The following is a 16878-nucleotide window of genomic DNA, read 5'->3' as shown; positions in this document are numbered from 1 at the left end:
ATGGAATTCCAGTTGAGCTGTTTCAAATTCTGAAAGACGATGCTGTGAAAGTGCTGCACTCAATATGCCAGCAAATTTGGAAAACTCAGCAGTGGCCACAGGACTGCAAAAGTCAGTTTTCATTCCAATTCCAAAGAAAGGCAATGCAAAAGAATGCTCAAACTACCGCACAATTGTACTCATCTCACATGCTAGTAAAGTACTGCTCAAAATTCTCCAAGCCAGGCTTCAGCAATACGTAAACCGTGAACTCCCTTATGTTCAAGTTGGTTTTAGAAAAGGCAGAGGAACCAGAGATCAAATTGCCAACATCTGCTGGATCATGGAAAAAGCAAGAGAGTTCCAGAAAAAACATCTATTTCTGCTTTATTGACTATGCCAAAGCCTTTGACTGTGTGGATCACAATAAACTGTGGAAAATTCTGAAAGAGATGGGAATACCAGAGCACCTAACCTGCCTCTTGAGAAATCTGTATGCAGGTCAGGAAGCAACAGTTAGAAGTGGACATGGAACAACACACTGGTTCCAAATAGGAAAAGGAGTACATCAAGGCTGTATATTGTCATCCTGCTTATTTAACTTCTATGCAGAGCACATCATGAGAAAGGCTGGACTGGAAGAAACACAAGCTGGAATCAAGATTGCCAGGAGAAATATCAATAACCTTAGATATGCAGATGACACCACCCTTATGGCAGAAAGTGAAGAGGAACTAAAAAGCCCCTTGATAAAAGTGAAAGAGGAGAGTGAAAAAGTTGGCTTAAAGCTCAACATTCAGAAAATGAAGATCATGGCATCTGGTCCCATCACTTCATGGGAAATAGATGGGAAACAGTGGAAACAGTGTCAGACTTTATTTTTTGGGGCTCCAAAATCACTGCAGATGGTGACTGCAGCCATGAAATTAAGAGACGCTTACTCCTTGGAAAAGCTATGACCAACCTAGATAGTATATTCAAAAGCAGAGACATTACTTTGCCGACTAAGGTCCGTCTAGTCAAGGCTATGGTTTTTCCTGTGGTCATGTATGGATGTGAGAGTTGGACTGTGAAGAAGGCTGAGTGCCGAAGAATTGATGCTTTTGAACTGTGGTGTTGGAGAAGACTCTTTCGAGTCCCTTGGACTGCAAGGAGATCCAACCAGTCCATTCTGAAGGAGGTCAACCCTGGGATTTCTTTGGAAGGAATGATGCTAAAGCTGAAGCTCCAGTACTTTGGCCACCTCATGCGAAGAGTTGACTCACTGGAAAAGACTCTGATCCTGGGAGGGTTTGGGGGCAGGAGGAGAAGGGGACGACAGAGGAGAGATGGCTGGTTGGCACCACGGACTCGATGGACGTGAGTCTGAGTGAACTCCGGGAGATGGTGATGGACAGGGAGGCCTGGCGTGCTGCGATTCATGGGATCGCAAAGAGTCGGACACAACTGAGTGACTGAACTGAACTGAACATACAATGGAACATTATCCTTTCCATTACCATTGTTCATATAGGTTATTTCCCTCTTTTTTGCCCATCGTATTAATATGTAATTCACGTCTTTATAACCTTACTCTTTTTAAAACTAATTCATTAGTTTTCCAGTAGTGAAAATTGGTCAATGGATGTGAAACTTCTAGAGAACTTGATATATATCGCCAGCTGATTTCCAAAATGTACCTGCCAACTTACCGTCAGCAGTGCCAACAGTACCAATATTAGATAGTTGTATTTAAAAATATCTCCCTGCCAAAAAAAAAAAAAACAAAAAACTACAAAACTCCCAAAGTATTTGTAGTTAAAAAAGGAAATATTAACTTCCATTTTTTGTTGCTACTGAGATTGAAGATTTTCAAATAACTATTAAGTCATTTGTATCTTTTTGTGTTTAACTCATACTCTTTACCTATACACATATTAGAGGCATTAATATCTTTCTTAGTGATTTGTATGAGTCCTTCATATATTACATTACCCTTTTATTTATCAACATTTATTCCAAATATTTCCCAGACTGTTTTGTCATTTAATTATATATGTCCATTCAACAAATATCTATTCATTATGTTCTAAGTACTGTGGTGGGAATTCTATGTTGTTTTTCAAATTACTTTATATGGAGAATTATACACATACTTTTTGACTCTTCCACTGCTTAGTTTTCAAAGGTTGAACTTAGGGCAAAAACCCATGTATGATCCTGTCTCACTGGTCAGGGCTGGTCCTTTCTATCTCTCATGAGATTGCAAGCAGACATTAAGCAAGGATGCAGTCATCTGATGCTAGACTGGGGATGCAGGATGAGCCCAGTCAAGGCAGTTCACTCACGCAGCTGGTAAACTGATGAGGCTGTTGGTGGAGGCTTGTTCCTGTCCACCTGGAGTCTTCAAATATAAGTCTGCTTGAGTGGAGTGGCATGGAACCTTGCTTCCTCCAGAGTAAGCAATCCAAGACAATGAGGTGGAAAGCTGCAATCAATGCCTTTATGACCTAGCCTTAGAAGTCACACATCTTCAGCTGTATTTTACAGGTCAGAGTAGCCCTTTTTCAAAAGGCTGAAGGAGTCTTATTTCCAGAGTTGAGAATCAGTAATCACTGGGGATTATCTTGAAAGCTAGCTATGAAAGATCCTAACATCTTGATTTTCCTGTAATTTACTTTATAAAGCAAATGCTGATAATTTTGTAATGTTCTGAACCATTACAATTTTGTAGTATACTGCTCTCAAACACAGTTGTACTTTCAAACACATATGTGCACATGGGTGCACTCAAGTATATGAGACTTTGTGTTCCACAGATTAAAGTTCCACAGATTAGAGACCCTGTGTTACAGTCAGCCTCTGAACTTCATTAGGTCACATTAGAACTTCTGTGAACTTCGTTAGATACCACTTAAAACTCTCTGAATTTGAGTAAACAGAGTTCAAGATGCAAAGTTTAAGAAGCTCGACTTCTACCTAGTTGTAATGTTAACTTGGAAACGCTTTGTTTTACCAGAAACCTTTCATTTTCTAGACATTTTTACCTGTGATCCCACTTTAATTAAAAAGTCTTGCCCTTAACGATTTACCCACCTTTCGCTAGAACACGATTTTCTAAGTCGACATGGCATTTTACAAATGTTTTATTTTAAAGTTACAGCAATTATTTCTACATAGGTTATTCTAAGAGAAGTCAAGGCACAAGTAAATTGGGCAAAATAAGCAGCCTGTCATCCCCAAACGACTGTCCTTGGGTCTTGCCTCCAGCTTAGGCCCAGGTCACTCCCCCATGCCTGTTAGCTCACATGCTCTAGAGCTATGCTGTCCCATATGGTGACACCAGCCACACCCAGCACTTGAGCCTTGCTCTAAGTGTAAATTCACATCCACTTTTGAAGAGTTAGTATGAGGTAAACATGAACATCTCATTAATAATTTTTACATTGATTGCATGTTGAACCTGTATTTTGGACGCATGCTTGCTAAGTTGCTTCAGTTGTGTCGGATTCTTTGGGACCCTATTGGCTGTAGCCCGCCAGGCTCCTCTGTCCGTGGGATTCTCCAGCCAAGAATATTGGAATGGGTTGCCATGCTCTCCTTCAGGGGACCTTCTGGACTCAGGGATCCAACCGGCCTCTCAAGTCTCCTACACTGGCACGTGGGTTCTTACCACTGAGCCACCTGGGAAGCCTCATAATATTTTGGATAAATCAGGTTAAATATACTATTAAAAAAAAAAAAAGCAGCTCTCACAGATTATACTAATTCACTGAAAGTGACTCAGCTAGTCGAGGTGATAAACCAGACACTGAGGTAGAAGTCCAGGTTAGGCGAAAAGGTCAACTCAGAATAAGGAAGGCAGTTCCTTAGAGCTAACTTTCACCTCTCCTGCACGATAGGCAAATAAGCACCTCTGTAAAATCTTTGGAACTGACACTTTTCATTTAACCACTAGTCTCGCTTTAATTAAAGCCTGTCCATTCATGGACCTAAGAAAACAAGAGTAGCCCGAAGTTTTCCCAAAGTGGGAAACTTCTCGGGCCTGTTGTTCAATGGGGAGACCTAAGAAGGCCAGAATGAGAGAGTAGGAAGCATCACCTTGGTTTAGAAAGAAATGAGGTTCTCACACCATAAGTATCATCCTTATTTCAGTCCCGAAGATCAAAGCAACAAAGGTTAGAGCTGACTGCCTAACAATAGCTTTCCTCTCCCAGTTCCCCATTATCGCTCTATCAGTCCTGCATTCCCGTAACACTCCTCTTGAACTGAATGCAGCCAGCTTTCCGAGCGCAGTTTGCCTCCGGGACAGGGGATCAATAACTGCCACGTCTGTCATACTTTTGTTTATATAAGACCAAACCTCGATCTCCAATTTTCACCTGGGCCTGAGTGATCCAAAACAATCTCTACAAGTCTCATCAGACACCACCTTGCGCCCCCACCTACCACTACCCCCGCTATTCTAAAGCCTCCAGCTGAGGAAAGCCATCAGCTTAGGCACCACTACCCCCGCTATTCTAAAGCTTCCAGCTGAGGAAAGCCATCAGCTTAGGCACCACTACCCCCGCTATTCTAAACACTCCAGCTGAGGAAAGCCATCAGCTTAGGCAAAGGGAGACACACTGTCTACGACACACGAAACAGAACCTACGCGGGCCACTTCAACAAACGCGGGGCCTCGCCCTCTCCATCACACAACGTTGCGCCCCACCCCTCCCAACCGGAACTGCAACTCCGGCGTTCCGTGCCCCCTCGAACCGCGTGACGCTCGCGGCCGCCCCGCCCCTCCGGACCCACTGGGCAGGCGCGGGGCGTGCGCATGCTCGGCAGGGCGGCTGCCTGGGTATTGAGCCGCTGCAATCTGTTGCGCCGCCGCCCGCGGGAGCCGGCAGATCCGGGTCTCGTGGCTTAGAGTGACGTGGTCAGTCGAATCAAAACAGAGGAGGGGAGGAAGCCGGCGGCCAGGAGCGGCGGCGGCAGCGGCTTCCCGAGCAGCCGCAGCGTTCCGGAAGCTCCAGGCGGTCTTTCTGCCGAGGCTTAGTCCGGGCCCCCATCCTCCCCGCCCCGTCGGTTGTTGTCTGGGCGGGTGAGTGTCTCCCATTTCTCCCACCGCCGTTTGCCGGCCCACCTTCCCCTCGCCCGGATTTTTCCTGGGGGCTCTGGCGGGCTGCGGCGGCTGCGGCAGTGCGGGGCTGCTTCTCGGGCTCAAGGGGTCCCCAACCGGGCTGGCGACTCTGCATCGGGAGAAGCCCGCTGCTGTCGAGCCCGCGTCCTCCGGCGAAGAGCCTGAGATTTGGCTTTCTCTGCAGGAGACCAGAGTCGGGACTTGGCAGGGAAGTGGACGGTAGCCACGGGTGGTTTTATTTTTAGGGCAAGCAGTCAACTCGGGTGGAGGCGTATAATGGAGTAAAAAGAAGAGTGAGTGAGTCGTAGCTGGAAGGAATCCCTCACAAACCTTGCAATCTTCACTAAATCATTTACCTCTGTTTCTCAGCCCTTGCCGATTCTGATGTAGTCACCGGGATGCGTCCTTTGTTGTGATTGATGAGACTAGAAAGCTGCCATCCAGAAAGCGGGAGCTTTTAGCCCTTATAGTGTTGTGAATTTAAAGGATTCCCTTTTTCTGTTTGTTCAGTACATGGAACCAGAGCTGACAGTAAAGAGGTGGTACCCTTTATTGGAACAGATAAAGTGCGATAAACTGGTTACCGGAGTACCCGAAGTCCCGTGTTACCATTAGAGCCAGTTTTCCGAAGTGTCAGTTCGTGTGTGTATTAGGATTTTAGCCACAGTGATGTTCGTTAGCTGGAGAGCGTCAATAGGGTGTTTTCAGTTGCCCTAGTTTACAGAATCGAGGATGTGGCCTTAGGAGAATGTCTTGGCTTTGCATAGAGAAAGTCGGATGAGCTTCCTGCACGTAATACCCACGTTTAAAGAGATCTTCCAGTTACTGTGTTTTGTCAGAAACCGTTGGCAGCGTAGAATAACTTGGACGGCGTAAGCCCTTCCAGGGGAAGTCTTGAGCCCCTTAGGAGGCGTTCTCACTGCCCAGTCTGTGGAGCCTGCAGGTTTGTGTTCCCTTCCACTTTAGATGACCCGCCACGCAGATTCTTCTGGGGTAGCCTGCTTCGAGCCCTGCCACCCTCCGCGCCTTTCCACCGGATGAATGAGACCAGAAGACCAAACCTCTGTTTTGTCCTTAGTTTTTTAAAGTTTTTTTTTTTTCCCCCTCCAGAGAATTCATTAAATTGAGGTGTTTCTTTAGCAAAAGGCAAGAAAGAGAGCTATGTATTAAATTGATTGTCATTTATCAAATCCAGGAAGAGGTCTTAGGAATTTGAACTACTCCCTTGAAGGGTATATTATGTCCTTGTGTGGTATAAAATGGACCTCTTCCTAGCAGGTTTCTTCCTTCAGCGTGTGCAATCGAGATCTTTTTTTCTTAATACCACAGTTGGAATGCTGCTGATCGAAACAAATGAAGTTATGTTTTCTTGAAGTTCTTTCTCTTTTTTTATTTTTTAAGCTAACCTATACCGAAATATTTTTGTTTGTATGAAATAATTTGTGATAATTGGAGAAAATGTTGATTAAAGCAGATAAATGAAAAAAAGAAGAAATGTCATCGATATTCTTGCCATCCAGAGACCACCAGAATGTCAGCAGTGGTTTATATCCTTCCAGACTTTTTTGCATTTAGATATTTTATACAGAAATGGTATCATACCTCATGTTCTTCTGTAACCTACTTTTTCACATATTAGCACTTCATTTTTGAGTAACATTACAATTTTTATAGATACTCTTGGACCTTAACTTTTATAGAATATTTGCTGTGTGTTTGCCAAACCATAATGATTAAAATTATGGTTTTAAAAGATTTCCTCTCAAATCTCTCATGATGATATTATAAGATTTATGAAATCAGTATGCATTGTGTGACAAACAGACTTTGCTTGTTTAACTCTTGGGAAAACAGGCACAGAATAGCCTGAGTTAACACTATGGAAGTTTGAAAAACTTTTGCTCACTTGGTGATTTGATTTAGTTGCCATAGCTCCTGTATGTCCCAAATGTTGACCAGCTGTCCATGCCTCCAGCAGTAAGGTCCTAAAAGATTTTACTTTATACACTTAATATGCTTTATGAACACTGAGTCTTGGATGTGTGCCTGCTTTTAGTTCAGTGCTTTATTAGTGGTGCCAAAAGAGAAGCAAGGTTCCCTGCACCTCAGCTTCAAAGGATAAGTACTTAAGAGTATCCTCGGAGAAGGCAGTGGCACCCCACTCCAGTACTCTTGCCTGGAAAATCCCATGGACGGAGGAGCCTGGAAGGCAGCAGTCCATGGGGTCGCTGAGGGTCGGACATGACTGAGCGACTTCACTTTCACTTTTCACTTTCATGCATTGGAGAAGGAAATGGCAACCCACTCCAGAGTTCTTGCCTGGAGAATCCCAGGGACGGAGCCTGGTAGGCTGCTATCTATGGGGTCACACAGAGTCAGAGATGACTGAAGTGACTTAGCAGCAAAGAATACCCTAAATATACTAATAACCCACTTGGGTCCCTTAGTCATAAACTTACCTACATGTGCCTTGAATGGTAGTGTTCAATATGTATTCTAGATTTGTCCACTTCTTCCCATCTCTACTGCTACCGCCTTTGCCAACTCTCACCGTATCTCACCTTGCCTACTGCAGAAACCTCTGGTCTTCCTGCTTCCACTTTGGCTTTTTATGGTGCATCCCCTTTCCCACAGGGAAAGGGATCCTGTAAAATGTCAGATCGTGTCACCCCTTTGTTGAAAGTCTCTCATCACATTCAGAATAAAATCCTACCTTTCTCAAGGTTTGCCAGGCAGTAGAGGTCTAGGCACTGCCTTCCTCTATCTCACCTTGTATCCAAATGCCTTGATCAGTACCCAGGAGTCTGGCAACAGCAGTTTCTTCCTGTGTTCCAGCTGCACTAGCATTGTGCTAGGGACTTGCCAGGTTTGCTCTTGCCTCAGGGCATTTGCACTTGCTCTTCCTTGTGGCTTCAATCTTCTCCCAGATCTTCGTGTAGCTGATTCCATCCTGTCATTCAGGTCTCAGTTCAGCTATTGTCTCTTCAAGATTGCTTCCACAATTATCTCACCATTCTGTCATTTTCTTTATAACATCACTGTCTGGAATTTCCTTTGTTTTTATATTCTGTCTCCTATACTAGAAATTAAACTCTGGGGAAATGAGGACCTTGTCTGTCCTTTTCACTGCCAAGCAGGCGCTCAGTATGATGGTTGAATGAATAAACTTGAACATGTCTGTATTACTGTTGAATGCACTGTCTCTTTTTCTTATATATAATTTTATTGATTTATTTATTGACTGCTGGGTCTTCATTGCTGCATGGGCTTTTCTCTAGTTCTGGGGAGTGTGGCTGCTCTGCATTGCAGTGGCTTCTCATTATGGTGGCTTCTCTCATGAAACACAGGCTCTAGGGCCTGTGGGCTTCAGTAGTCACTGCATTTGGGCTCAGTGGTTGCGGTTCCCAGGCTCTAGACCACAGGCTCAGTACTTGTGGTGCACAGGCTTAGCTGCTCTCCTGCATGTGGATCTTCCCAGACCGAGGATCGAGCCTGTGTCTCCTGCATTGGCACGTGGATTCTTTACCAGTGAGCCACCAGGGAAGCCCCTCTACTGTCTCTTTTAAACCAGTTCTTTTTATGGCAGAACCCTAATTTTCAGTCTCCTTCTGTAGGGCTGTACCTTGATTCTCCTACTTCAGTAGTTCTTGATGTTTGGACCAGGGAACAGCCACGTTGTACTTTTTGTTTAGTCGCTAAGTTGTGTCCGACTCTTTGAGACCCCATGGACTGCAGCGCGCCAGGCTTCCCTTTCCTTCACCATTTTCTGGAGCTTGCTCAAAATTTTGTCCATTGAGTCAGTGATGCCATCCAACCCTCTTGTCCTTTGTCATCCCCTTTTGCTTTCAGTCTTTCCCAAGATCAGGGACTTTTCTAATGAGTCAGCTGTTCGCATCAGGTGGCCAAGGTACTGGAGCTTCAGCTTTAGCATCAGTCCTTCTAATGAATATTCAGTATTGATTTCCCTTAGGATTGACTGGTTTGATCTTGCAATCCAAAGGACTCTCAAGAGTCTGCTTCAACACCACAGCTCAAAAGCATCTATCTCCTTGAGCTGGCTTAAATTCATGTTTACTGAGTCAGTGATGCTATCTGACCATCTCATCGTCCACTGCCCATTCTCCTTTTGCCTTCAGTCTTCTCCAGCATCAGGGTCTTTTCCAGTGAGTTGGCTGTTTGCATCTCATGGCCAAAGAATTAGAGTTTCAGTATCAGTCCTTCCAGTAAATATTCAGTGTTGATTTCCTTTAGGATTGGCTGGTTTGATCTCTTGCACTCCAAGGGACTCTCAAGAGTCTTCTCTAACACCACAATTAGAAATTATCAGTTCTTTGGTTCTCAGCCTTCTTTATGGTCCAACTCTCACATCCATACCTAAGCACTAGAAAAACCATAGTTTGGACTATGCTCAGTTGCTATGGTTGTGTCCAACTCTTTGCACCCTGTAGACTGTAGCCTGTCAGGCTCCTCTGTCCATGGGGATTCTCTAGGCAAAAATATTGAAGTGGGTTGCCATGCCCTCCTCCAGGGAATCTTCCCAACCCAGAGATCGAACACAAGTCTTGTATGTCTCCTGCATGTGTCAGGTACTATGCTAAAAACGTTTAACATGTTTTTCAGTTAACTGTAAAGCAACTCAGATATAGGTGTTCCTGCCCCCTGTTTACAGATGAAAGAACTGAGACATACTGAGTAGCAGGTTGGATTTGAACCCAAGTCAGTTCTCTTAATCAGTATACCCTACAGTGTTTAGAACTATATGCAGTACTTTAGTTTTAGTAAGCCATTTTTTTGTTGAGGGCAAAATAATGTTTTCCATGCCATTTCCAGTCCTTAATGAAGTTCATTGTTTTTTGGTCTTTGTGCCTGAAGTTGCACAATTGGTAGATGACCTCAAGAAACATTCTGTAAAGACTCCTACATCTTCTTGCTTTGTTGTATTGAGTTTTCAGAGCCTACCAGGTTTAAAGTAAATTTCTCCTCCCTGTGCATTACCTTGCATTCCACACATCCAGAATCTATCACTTTTCTACCTGCTCATATACTCATTTGAATTCTTCATACATTTTCTTCATTGATTTGGGTGTTGTAATATTTGGACTACCATGAGATCATCATAAACTGAACAGATTTCTCACTGTAAGACCCTTTGCAAATGAGTTAAAAGTACTGAATTTGATTGATGCATTGATTTGGGGGGCTTCCCTGATAGCTCAGTTGGTACAGAATCCTGCCTGTAATGCAGGAGACCCCGGTTGGATACCTGGGTCGAGAAGATCCGATGGGGAAGGAATAGGCTACCCATTCCAGTATTCTTGGCTTCCCTTGTGGCTCAGCTGGTAAAGAATCTTCCTGCAATGCAGGAGACCTGGGTTTGATTCCCTGGGTTGGGAAGATCCCCTGGAGAAGGGAAAGGCTACCCACCCCAGTATTCTGGCCCAGAGAATTCTATGGACTAGTCTATGGGGTCTCAAAGAGTTGGACACACTGAGTGACTTTCACTTTCACTTTGATTTGGGGTGGGGAGGATACTTAATCTAGAGAAATACTGGTTTGTCTTTCTTCTCTTCCTAGTCTTAAAGCCTGAATAGCTATATTTATCTGTGGAAGTTCTGGTCACACATGATCTTTAGCAGAGCTCTATCGTAACCCATCTCTGGCTTTTGTAAATAACCTGTGTGGCTCCTTTTGCTTCCCTTTTCGTATTCAGTTGTCTGTGGCTATTTGGCTTATTTGATTGGGAGGCCCATGAGGTCAGGGAGGACCGATTAAGCAACAGTAGGCTTGTTGATGGGATACATAAATGAAGAAAAATATCAACTTTAACTATATCTGTAAAAAGCAGTACGTTGAAAAATCTTTTCCCATATAGTTTAGTAAGACTTAGAACAAAAGCTTCAATAAAAGATACTAAACTGTCTACATTGACAATTAACGGTGATATATTAATATGTGAGTTGTAAAGATTTTGCAGAAAGTAAGCACTCCTGACAGTTATATTGTAGCTTGTATTAGAATTTTTTTAAGATTGTAAAACTTCTTAGGCAAGTACTACTACAAGCTTATAAGCAAAGGTATTCTTTTGGTGTGTGCTTACGTTCATGTCCATGTTTCAGTCCACATAACAAGGGCTAACCATCTGAATTGATCGTATGCACATGGCAGTAGATCCTACAGTTAAGTATCAATTTGGGCGCTTCAGAGCGATTTGAAAAGAAGGCTGAAAATTATTTGAATCTGAAATTAAAACAGTTAACCTGTGTGCATCTCAATAGCAATGACATTTACTGTTCATGGAGTCTATAGGCTTGTCTCTTGACTTCCATTACATAATATATGTTTAGCTTACACATCAGCCCTCCAAGTCAGACATTGTCACCTCCAATTTACACTGGAGGAAACAGGCTCTGGTTCGTAAGTTGCTTAAGGTAAAGCCACTTGGGACTTGTGGGATTCAAACTGAATTTTCTTTGACCCAAAATTCATAAACTTTATATTACAACAATGTTGACCAGTCTTTTTGTCTTACAGAATCATGGGAGCTATAATAAGTAAACCCAGTTTTAGCTGTCAGTTTATGCTACTAGAAGTACTTTCATGGATTGTTTTGTTCTGTTTAAACCTAAATTGGATATGCGTGTCTAGAGTCCCTCCTTTAAAAAAAAACAGAAAAAGAAAACCCTGAGACATGCTTGTTATTGAAAAGCTGCAAAGGATAGTAATATATAAAACCAACAACAAAAGTTACAATCCTGTACACATATTTCACACTGACTGTATTTCACATATCCTGTACAGTGACTGGAAAAGGTCAGTTTTCATTCCAATTCCAAAGAAAGACAATGCAAAAGAATGCTCAAACTACCGCACAATTGCACTCATCTCACATGCTAGTAAAGTACTGCTCAAAATTCTCCAAGCCAGGCTTCAGCAATACGTAAACCGTGAACTCCCTTATGTTCAAGCTGGTTTTAGAAAAGGCAGAGGAACCAGAGATCAAATTGCCAACATCCGCTGGATCATGGAAAAAGCAAGAGAGTTCCAGAAAAACATCTATTTCTGCTTTATTGACTATGCCAAAGCCTTTGACTGTGTGGATCACAATAAACTGTGGAAAATTCTGAAAGAGAAGGGAATACCAGAGCACCTAACCTGCCTCTTGAGAAATCTGTATGCAGGTCAGGAAGCAACAGTTAGAACTGGACATGGAACAACAGACTGGTTCCAAATAGGAAAAGGAGTACATCAAGGCTGTATATCGTCACCCTGCTTATTTAACTTCTATGCAGAGTACATCTTGAGAAAGGCTGGACTGGAAGAAACACAAGCTGGAGTCAAGATTGCCGGGAGAAATATCAATAACCTCAGATATGCAGATGACACCACCCTTATGGCAGAAAGTGAAGAGGAGCTAAAAAGCCTCTTGATGAAAGTGAAAGAGGCGAGTGAAAAAGTTGGCTTAAAGCTCAACATTCAGAAAACGAAGATCATGGCATCTGGTCCCATCACTTCATGGGGAATAGATGGAGAAGGAGTAGAGACAGTGTCAGACTATATTTTTTTGGGCTCCAAAATCACTTCAGATGGTGACGGCAGCCATGAAATTAAGAGACGCTTACTCCTTGGAAGAAAAGTTATGACCAACCTAGATGGTATATTCAAAAGCAGAGACATTACTTTGCCGACTAAGGTCCGTCTAGTCAAGGCTATGGTTTTTCCAGTAGTCATGTATGGATGTGAGAGTTGGACTGTGAAGAAGGCTGAGCGCTGAAGAATTGATGCTTTTGAACTGTGGTGTTGGAGAAGACTCTGGAGAGTCCCTTGGACTGCAAGGAGATCCAACCAGTCCATTCTGAAGGAGGTCAACCCTGGGATTTCTTTGGAAGGAATGATGCTAAAGCTGAAACTCCAGTACTTTGGCCACCTCATGCGAAGACTTGACTCATTGGAAAAGACTCTGATGCTGGGAGGGATTGGGGGCAGGAGGAGAAGGGGACAACAGAGGATGAGATGGCTGGATGGCATCATAGACTCGATGGACGAGAGTCTGAGTGAACTCCGGGAGATGGTGATGGACAGGGAGGCCTGGCGTGCTGCGATTCATGGGGTCGCAAAGAGTCGGACACGACTGAGCGACTGAACTGAACACATATTTCCTTCTAGTCTTTAACTTTTAAAATTCATCTTTGGTACAGCTGAGATGTAATACTCACATAAGCTTGTATTCTTTTTGAGGGGTGGGAGTGGGGTCAACATAGTGATCTTTTTACCGTAGTCTTAGAAAATATCTAAACTTGATTTTAACTTGCCGCATTTTATAAGATATTTTGAATAAACTGGTTTACTTGAAGTTTTCGGTTAATATTGAACATGAATGTAGTTTCCAGTTTTCACCATTATAAATAATATTGTGGTGAACCATGGCTTTAAATAGCCAATCAACCAGTCTTAATTATGTAAAAAAAATCACATTTTAATGACTTGAAATGCGATTTTAATCATAGTTCAGCAAGTATATACAGCATTTATATTCTTGCAATCCTAGAAAATTTACTCGAGGGTTTTTTTTTTTTTAATAATTTTACTTGTTAATGAAAAAAATTTTTGGCTGTTCTGGGTCTTCCTTGCTACACACAGGGTTTCTCTGGCTTCGGTGAACAGGGACTACTCTAGTTGCGGTGCACGGGCTTCTCATTGCAGTGGCCTCTCTTGCAGGGCATGGGCACTCGAGCTGGGCTTTAGTAGTTGTGACGCATGGGCTTAGTGACCTCTTGGCATGTGGAATCTTCCTTGCTTAGGGATCAAACCCGTGTTTCCTGCCTTGGCAGGTGAATTCTTTATCACTAAGCCACTCCGGCCTGGCGTGCTGCAATTTATGGGGTTGCAAAGAGTCAGACACGACTGAGCGACTGAGCTGAACTGAACTGAAGCCACTCAGGGATGCTCCTACATGAGGATTTTTTAAAATAGAGGTAGCCTCTGAGAAGAAGAAGAGAACCTTTTTTACTCTTGTGGTTTTTTTAAACTTCTGTATTTGAATTGTGAAAGTATAAATGTGATTGCTTTTAAAATTAAAAAAAGTTCAACTCCTTGAGAAAGTGTATGTTTTTCTAAACTAAAACCAATTTTTAGGTTTATAGTAAAGCTTATGTTTTGTTTATAACATTTCAAACTTGAGTGCTTTTGTTGGAAGAAAGTTATCTTTTTGTTGCTTTATTTTCATATTGAACTTTCATTTCCTTTTTTAAATTTAGGTCAAAACACAGATGTGAGTCTCAAGTTTGTAAAAATACAGAATAAAACTGGTTTATGCTTGACTGCACTCATTGACAAGTATTGCAGGTGCAGCACTTTCAAATTTTAACAATGATAAAGATGCTTCAAATCAAGTTAGGGATACAGTAAGCATCTTCTTGGTAAATGAAGTCTTAGAGGATGTGTTCTGGTTGCTATCTTGTTTTAGCTTATACTTTTTTAAAAAAGCTAATTTTTTTTTAACATATTATGTATTTTGTTGCTTTGTACTCCTGGCAGAGGTAATATAGAAGAAACTGACTTGCTTGAGAAATTTTGAAGACTTCTGTTTTTCCTGTGGTGCTTATTCAGATTTCACTTTTTTTAAAGATTGAGGTATTTTTTGGCTGTGGTGTGTCTTCATTGCTGTGAGTGGATTCACTCAAGTTACAGCGAGTGGGGATTACTCTTTAGTTACAGTGCGAGGGCTTCCCATTGCAGTGGCTTCTCTTGTGGAGCACAGGCTTTATGGTCGTGAGTCGAGTTTTGTGTTTTAATAACATTGCTTTCTGTATCACAGTGGTTCTAAGCGTTTTTTTCCCTGTCATCATGAATGGCATTTGTGAGCACCTATGTCCAGATAGGTCGTCTAGGCTGTAGCATGGCTGAGATATGCCATGAGTTAATCTGAGTTGGGAGAATAGTAACCGTAACTCCGTTCTGCCCCCAAAATCATATAGGCAAGGAAGTGAAGGGGAGTAATGTGAGAAAAAGTCTTGATTCTGCTCTGGTTTATTTGAACAGTGGAATGATAGAAGGCAGGAGGAGAAGGGGACGACAGAGGGTGAAATGGTTGGATGGCATCACCGAATCAATAGGCATGAATTTGAGCAAACTCTGGGAGATGGTGAAGGACAGGAAGCCTGGTGTGCTGCAGGCCATGGGGTCACAACTTAGCGACTGAACAATAACAACAACAAATCATTCGCAGATTTGTAACATTACTTGTACTTCAGAATTTCAGAACATGCTTGTATTTTGTAATATAGCTATTGAAAACTGGTTTCTTAACAGTTGCATCCTCCATGATTTGGGGGGGCGGTCACAGAATATGGAATTTTTATAACATCTGTTAAATTTTTCTGTTTCTAACTTATGGAACACAGTGTTTTTTTCCTGAATTAAAAAATTTTTATTCAGAATGTGATTAAGTAGTGCTCGAGTAGAAATTTCAGAGAACATTTTCAGAACTTGAAACTTTGGGTTAAGATGCTGAATGTAAACAAAGATGATTCAATTGCAGAGTTTTCCCTTGTTTGGCTGTTTATAATAAATTTTACCCCTGGGCCTTGAGAGAGTCTTTAGGATTGTACAAGAGTAAAGAATAGCCGGGGAAGAACAGAAAATTTGTAGATGAGGGACCAAGATTCAGAACAGAAGACTTCTTTCTTTTTTTACTTTTATGCAAAGGAGCGATAGCTGAGCCCCAGGGGAATTCAACCCCACCCCCACCCCAAAGCTGTATACAAAGAACTTGGTTGAGGGTTGAAGATACATTTCAAATCTTAAGGCTTAGAGTTGAATTGCCTCAGAGCATTTTACAGTTTATAAAGCACTCTTTAAAATTCTTACCCGATCCTTGGAATAACCCATTAAAATAAATAGTTTCAATTATCACTCTTGTTTTATAGGTAGGGAAACTGAAGTCACAGAGAAGCTCATTTATCCATTTTTTCAGTAGTGTCGTAACTTAAGTCATTTATCTAAGATATATTCTTTCTGCTATCCCATGCTGTTTTTAGTGGGTGTTCTTAAGGTGATTCCTAGAATACAGTCGGGCTCTGTCCATGGAATTCTCCAGGCAAGAATACCGGAGTGGATAGCCATTCCCTTCTCCAGGGGATCTTTCCGACTGAGGGGTCTGACCCAGGTCTCCTGCATTGTAGGCAGATTTTTTTTTTTTTTAAAACCACTTGAGCCGTCAGGGAAGCCCACGATCAGATACAGGTAAGGGGAAAAAAAGGTTGTAGAGGAAAGAAAAGGTAGTGTCTAAGGTGTAGGAAAATAGGGTCACATTAGCAGGGAATTTCCAGAAAAGTAATGGGGGCTGGGGGGCCCTTTAACTAAGTCCTGTGATGCAACCACAGGAAATTCTTGATAACCATGAACAGTTCAGCTGTTAGTATAAAAGGCATAGAAGTTAAGTGAGTTAAGTAGTTCTCCTTTTGAACTTTCTCTGGAGAGATTATCACAGTAGTTGTTTGTCTGAGACATTTATTTTGGCTGTTAATTATACACTAGTATGTGATTATATTATTATTACAAGAATGAATTATAATTAGTAATTAACTTGATTGCAAACGCTTGGAGGTAGGGCTTAACGTTTTATTTCTTCTGTATCCTCCTCTGAACTCTTCTGCTAGCTACCTAGTCCCCTGGGGACTTGTCAGATATATCCTTTTCAGGAAAGGAGAAGTGAGAGAAGACAGGGGTTTGAAGCCCTGCTCTACTGGGTGACTTTGGGTAAGTCACTGACATTTCTCATGGCTTCAATTTTT

The 16878-nt window shown here is 42.3% G+C and overlaps 1 protein-coding gene across 2 annotated transcripts in view; it reads left to right on the top strand.

Moving 5' to 3' along the window:
• The first annotated feature begins 4824 nt into the window (after positions 1–4824).
• Positions 4825–16878, top strand: part of SMIM14 (small integral membrane protein 14) — a 62599-nt gene continuing 50545 nt past the window's right edge. The window contains exon 1 of one of the 2 annotated variants that reach the window (XM_004009779.5): positions 4825–5047. The gene's annotated coding sequence lies outside the window, so the exon portion shown is untranslated. Of the gene's footprint in view, positions 16844–16878 lie in introns of both variants that reach the window. The other variant, XM_060416982.1, reaches the window with a different exon arrangement.

The sequence above is a fragment of the Ovis aries genome, chromosome 6, assembly GCF_016772045.2.
Source record: "Ovis aries strain OAR_USU_Benz2616 breed Rambouillet chromosome 6, ARS-UI_Ramb_v3.0, whole genome shotgun sequence".
NCBI classification, from domain to species: domain Eukaryota; kingdom Metazoa; phylum Chordata; class Mammalia; order Artiodactyla; family Bovidae; genus Ovis; species Ovis aries.
This window is presented reverse-complemented; position numbering and strand designations above follow the sequence as displayed.